Source organism: Camelus ferus, chromosome 13, assembly GCF_009834535.1.
Source record: "Camelus ferus isolate YT-003-E chromosome 13, BCGSAC_Cfer_1.0, whole genome shotgun sequence".
NCBI lineage: Eukaryota > Metazoa > Chordata > Mammalia > Artiodactyla > Camelidae > Camelus > Camelus ferus.
The window spans coordinates 22,379,035-22,385,434 of NC_045708.1; the positions used below are offsets into that span (position 1 = coordinate 22,379,035).

A 6,400-nucleotide genomic window follows, 5' to 3' on the forward strand; every position below is an offset into this window, starting at 1 on the left:
TATAGGTACAAAATCATCACACTCTTTCCAGCATCCTCCTGCTCAAAGTGACTTCCTTTGGGGTAGCATATTGATTTTGTCAAAGCCAGTGTTCTTTCCTGCTTGCTATGATTCTTCTAGCTCTCTCTATACTATTTTGAGGCGGGAAGCCCTATAAAAAGACCGGCAAGACCCCTGGGCAGGGCCACTGCTCTCCTCCCAGCACTGTCCGGTTCCCTAGCCCAGAGCCTCTATTTCACTTTTTGCCTCTAAAGCGACTAACTTACATCTAAAATTCTACTGGTTCCCTGAGCTCACTTCTGATTGGTTATTTCCTTCACTCCTGATTGGTTATTTCCTTCACTCCTGATTGGTTACTACTCTCACTTCTGATTGGTTATTACTCTCACTCCTGATTGGTCCACTTGCCTAACTTCTGATTGGCCCATTTGTAGTACTTCATTTGCATGGAGCTCACTCCTGATTGGCCTATTTCTGCAAAGTTTGTTCCTGGTTGGTCAACTTCTGTTGTACTTTATTTGCATATGATGTTGTAAAGTGTAAAACTGGCAGCCTACAAAAGGCCTGTGTAACCCTACAAAGGGGGTCCAGAGCACGAAGTGTTAATTTTTCTTGGCGTGCTGGTGTAATAAATCTGAGTTCTCGAACTCTTTGAGTGCTACTTGGTTTCTGGCCTGGCTCCAGGTTGTTGTCACAACTGAGCTGTAACACGGAGCTCTAACATATTTTTCTGCAACATTTCTGGAGGTCTCAGCAAGACTCCAACCACTCCGGCCCCTTGAGCCACCGGGATGGTGGAGCAACCGACTGGAGGTCAGGGGCTCTGAAAGCGAACGAGGAGGCGTACCACCCAACGATATTCCAGGCCCTTCTTCACGGAAGTGATTCAGTTCTCTGGGCGGCTGTGCCCCAACCGGACTCAGTGGAGGGAAGGACCACCTCATCAAGCAACACGGTCGAATGAGGTAGGAGTTCCCGGAAGCGTCTATAGTTAGGTTAAGGTAATCAGGTTCTGTCCAAGTGGACAGGAGAGGAGACTGATCACCTTCTCCAGGCTCCCCACCTGACGGTAGTCCGACAGGGAGATCTGGTTATGCTCCCTGCCTGAGCGGGAAGATCTGGTTATGCTCCCTGCCCGATGGTAGCCTGACGGGGAGGTCTGGTTTAGGTAAGAGACGCCCCGGTGATAGGGAGTGTGCAAATAATCTGTGTGTGTGTGTGTGTGTCCTGAAAAGCATGTGATCAGGTTCGAGTTTGTAGTTCTATGGCATTCTGCTACGGAGTTCGAGTGAGTCTCAACCTATGGTTCCGTGGTGACCTCATATGGCTCATGGCAGTATTGGCCCCTTGGGGTATCAATTGGAGTCAGCAGTTTATACTGACCCACCAAAGTTAGGAGGCACCTTCGTCCCCGTGAGGGGAGCGGCCAGGTGGACGCAGGGAAAACCCTCCCTTTGTCTCGTTCATGACACCGGCACAGGGTGGCTATACAGGGAGGGAAAGGGACATAAAACAGCTTATGAGTAAACGACTCCTGTACTCTTAGGGACTAAGATGAGACTATGTTAAAGAGGTTGACACAACCTTGTCACCAGTCCCCCAGAATATCCTGTTGTGATTAATCAGTCTCAATATACTTCTCTGTCTAAAGTTAAGACCACAAGACCTGAGCCAGAGGGAGCCAACCCAGGACTGGCTGGAACTCTCTTCTGTGGCCCCCCTTATTTTGGTTCATTTATTCTACCACCAGCCAGCCATCCTGGCCTCATATTTTGTCAATTCAGGCTATAAAAAGACTATACAGGGACTCCTAGAGCTCATCCAGGCCTGAGGGAATCTCAGGGTTACCTGCCTAATGTGGAAAACCCAACTCATTGGCAGCACTTGCAGCCAAGAAGATAGATGTTAGGCCCAGTGAGGCAGCTAGCTTTTTGAGAACTTCTCTGTTTTGAGGAGTGGGACAAAGATTCTGGGGTCACAGTCCTCAGTGCCAAAAGCAGACCCACACCTATAGACCATAAAAGCTGTCAACAAATAGTAATGAAATCCTCAAAATCAAAGCCGACAGTTCTGGACTGCATGATTAAAAATTTCAAAAAGGGTTTCTCAGGAAACTGTGGAATTGACACCACAAAAATTGCACACGTTGTGTGAGTCAGAGTGGCCCACCTTTGGAGTGGGATGGCCCCCGGAAGGTACACTAGGCCTGTCAGCTGTCAGGGGCATACACTGGATAATCACCACGCCCCCCAGGGCACTGCAACCAATTCCCATATGTTGATTCTTGGCTAACAATCACCCAAACCTTGCCTCCGTGGGTCCGGGTCTATGCGAATGGATAGGGACAATATAAGATTCTCGTGGTCCCGACGTTAAAAATTAAAAAAGACAGAATGAGGCCAGTCCTTCGGGGCAACCCTGAAGAACTGCCAATGCTACCCCCTGCCAAATGTTCTTTCTGCTTCTGCAGCTCCACTACAGCTGCCTCTACCGGACAGTCCACCACCGCCTGTACCACCATGGTGGCCCTGGGCTCTTAGCCGAGAGACCAAGTGGTGGAAACGCCGTTCAGCCCCACGGGCCGCCCAGCCAGTGGCCACTCTCTGGAGGCCTGTCTGGGAAACCCAAGGTCCCCAACATGTTAACGACCAAGAGTGCAAGGGGAGGAAACTCCATTTGGTCCTGCAGGTCGCCCAGCCAGCGGCCACCCTCCGGATGCCTTTCCAGGAGACCCAAGAGCCCAAACAAGTTAACAGTGGTGGCCCCATACAGCCTGGCCATTCCATCCTGTACTGCCAGCCTTTCAGTACAATGGATCTCCTAAACTGGCGACACCACACTGCCGCATTCGGAAAAACCCCAGGCCATGACTGACCTCCTAGAATCCATCTTCCAGTCCTACCGGCCGACGGGATGACATTCAACAGCTGCTCCTGACACTCTTCAATTCTAAAGAAAAAAGAACAGATCATAACAGAAACTAGAAAATGGCTACAAGAGGAAGCCTCAGAGGAAACCATCAATGTGGAGGAATGGGCCCAGAATGCAGCCCCAGACACAAGACCAGAATGGAACTCTAACACCCAAGCTGAGCGGGAGGCTCTGCAGACATATCGGAGAGCCCTCCTACATGGGTTGCAAACCGCAGCAAAGAAACCAACCAACATGTCTATGACCACCATGATGCAAAAGCCAGACAAGTCCCCCATATACTATGGTGAGAGGCAATTTGGGAGCCCAGAGACATGTCAATCAACCACTATAAAGGACACCATAAAGGAAAATGACCCCATAAACAAAAAAAATAGCAGATCAAGCTACACACAAAGTGGCAAGTAAATCGGGCCATGCCAGAGATCTTGGGGCCATCCCAAAGGTTCGACCAGGACCCAAACCCAAACTGCTGCCAACATCTCCAGCATACAGCTATGAGGAACACTCAAAGGCAAAAACTAAAGGAGGATCCAGCGGAAAGGAAGGATGGTGGGTGATGCCTGACAAACAAGTATATATACCTGAACGATTAGCCCACTAGGTGGTCCTTAACAACATGAGCTCATGCACCTGGGAAAGACTGCATTAGAGGCCCTGCTAGAACGGTACTGTCTGATCCCTCAACTTCCATCCCTCTGTGCCTCAGTCTCAGAGCGCTGCCTCATATGTGCTCAGAATAATGCACAATGCGGGTCAACTGGACGAAGAGAAATCCAGTGCTATGGCCAGGCTCCTTTCAAAGATATGGAAATGGGTTTTGCAGAAATGGGGCCCAGCAGAGGATACAACTACTTGTTGGTTTTTATCTACACCTTTTCAGGATGGGTAAAAGCATACCGAGCACTGGACTGAGAAAATGAGAAGTAACAAAGGCCTTACTCAGGGAAATTATTCCCAGATTCGGTATGCCATTAACCATAGGGTCAGACAACAGACTTGTATTCATAGCAAAAATAGTACAAGAAGTGGCAAAAAAAAAAGTAAACATCTGCTGGAATCTACATGAAGCCTCCAGGCCACAGCATTCAGGAAAAAAAAAGAGCACATGGGCCAGACCCTAAAATAGGAGATGATAAAGCTCGGTCGAAAAACTAACCTACCTTAAACTGACACTCTGCCCATGGCTCTCCAGTGGATACTCTATGCCCCTTGGTCTAAGACGGGATTCTCCCCTTTTAAAATCTTATATGGGAAACCCCCTCCCCTGATGTTACTAGGAAAGAAAGAGAGGTGGGAAGCTTAAAATGTCATAAACAAATGAAGGGTCTCAAAAAATCTATGTGGAAAGTCCATAGGTGGGTAGCTGACAAGATCCCAGTCTCACTGGGAACAATGTTACACCCATACGAGCTGGGAGAATCAAGTCCAGATAAAAGATTGGAAAAAGGAGCCCCTCGAACCCACTTGGAGGGGCCCCTACACAGTTAAACTAACCATCCCAACAGCTCTTAAAGTTGCAGGTATCGCCCTGTGGATTCATCACATCAAAGAGAGAAGCACCACTGTGAGACAAGGACGTCTGGTGAATCAACCAGGACCTCGAGAAGCCACTTGAAATAGGAGCCAGAGACGCCCACCTCACCTGCCAAGAGAGCACCAAGCCTTGCTCTAGCCACACCCGGGAGCTGGCTAGTCAACGCACGGCAGAAACCTGAGGAACCACCAAGCAAGATGTAAAAAAAAACTACGGCCCTTACTTTATTTTATTATTGAGTATTGTTACTTTATTACTAGTTTTAAGACTGATAGCCACTTCACCCCAGGATTAAAACATAGGCCAGAAACTAATACCAGTTGTACTCTATCCCTCTACAATAGAAAGCCTAATGGTCAGTCAGTTTTTGCTATAGAAACCATACCCCTAAAGGCCCATACTTGATCAAAAAGGACCACCCAATTAATGCCACTACTCACTGGGCAACTGGAGTTGGGCCTCCTGGCTCCTCCTCCTAGCCCTGCTGTTTGGTCCCTACATCCTTAATCCATTATCCATTTCTTTAGCTTACAAATAGTCACCAAAACTATAGCTACTAATTACTCAGTACAGGCCCCTAGACCAGGAAAAACCCAGTGATAAATAAGGGACACACTCTAAGGCTGATGCTCACTACAGATGTTAAAGAGCATCAAAGGGGGGGGGGGGGATGAGGCGGGAAGCCACATAAAAAGACCAGCAGGACCCCTGGCAGGGCCACTGCTCTCCTCCCAGCTGTGCAGTTCCCTGGCCCAGAAGCTCTATCTCACTTTTTGCCTCTAAAGTGGCTAATTTACATCTAAAATTCTATTGGTTCCCTGAGCTCACTTCTGATTGGTTATTTCCTTTACTCCTGATTGGTTATTACTCTCACTTCTTATTGGTCCATTTGTAGTACTTCATTTGCATGGAGCTCACTCCTGATTGGTCTATTTCTACAAAGCTTGTTCCTGGTTGGTCAACTTCTGTTGTATTTTATTTGCATATGATGCAAGGTATGAAACTGGCAGCTTATAAAAGGCCTGTGTAAACCTACAGATGGGGTCCAGAGCTTGAAGTGTTAACTTCTCTGGGCCCACTGGCGTAATAAACCTGAGTTCTCCAACTTTCCAGTGCTGCTTGGTTTCACCTGGATCCAAGTTGCTATCACAACTGAGCTGTAACACTGAGCTGTAACACGTTTTTCCACAACAATTTGACCCTTGCGGTAACCTCTGAATTTTCTGAGACCTCCTCCCTGTTCCCCTTGGTTTTCTTGATGCTGATTCCCCAACCCCCTCTCTCTCCCTCCCTCTCTCCTTCCCTCCCTCTCCTTCCCAGGCTCTTCATCCTCCCTGCTCACCCTCAGAGAAAGGCCACAACACAAGTCACCAAAAGCAAGCTCCGTCTGTTCTTAATCCTGACCTCAGAGGTACCATTTTTCTGGCTGAGGACACAACAAATTCTAGATTTCTGTCTATTTTCTTCTCTTTTTGAATCCAATCAATTGCCAAACATCTCCATTCCTTTCAAAACATGTCTCACATCTACCTCCTTCTTTTCCATTGTCTCTCTTGCCCCTCTAGACAAGGATCAGCCCAGGTCTGATCCACTTTAAATGGCTAATTCTAATCCATCCTGAACATCGCCAGCTACCTGAAAAGATCACTTTGAACACACCAGATACTTTCCTTCCACCACCCTCTCGTCTCCACTCAAATTCCTATCAAGGCTTTTTCCTTCCCATAGTAGATCCAAGGGCATTCAAGGCCTTTCATATCCGATTTTCTAGATTTGACTCTCCATCAGGCCCCAATCCAGATTTGTGCTTCCATGCATGCCTTCCCCATGTCCATTTCCTCTCCTCTGCATCTGTAGCCTCCTCTCTTTGGAGGGCCATTTCCTCCCCTATTCAAATATGATCTATTCTTGAAGGCCTGGCTCAAACCTCAC

General features: G+C 47.9%; 1 long non-coding RNA gene across 1 annotated transcript; it reads left to right on the forward strand.

The window, feature by feature from the left end:
* Positions 1-499: 499 nt before the first annotated feature.
* LOC116668327 lies at positions 500-5,153 on the forward strand. Its single transcript, XR_004325483.1, has 2 exons — positions 500-965; positions 4,440-5,153. It is a non-coding gene; the product is annotated as an uncharacterized LOC116668327 (long non-coding RNA).
* Positions 5,154-6,400: the final 1,247 nt, after the last annotated feature.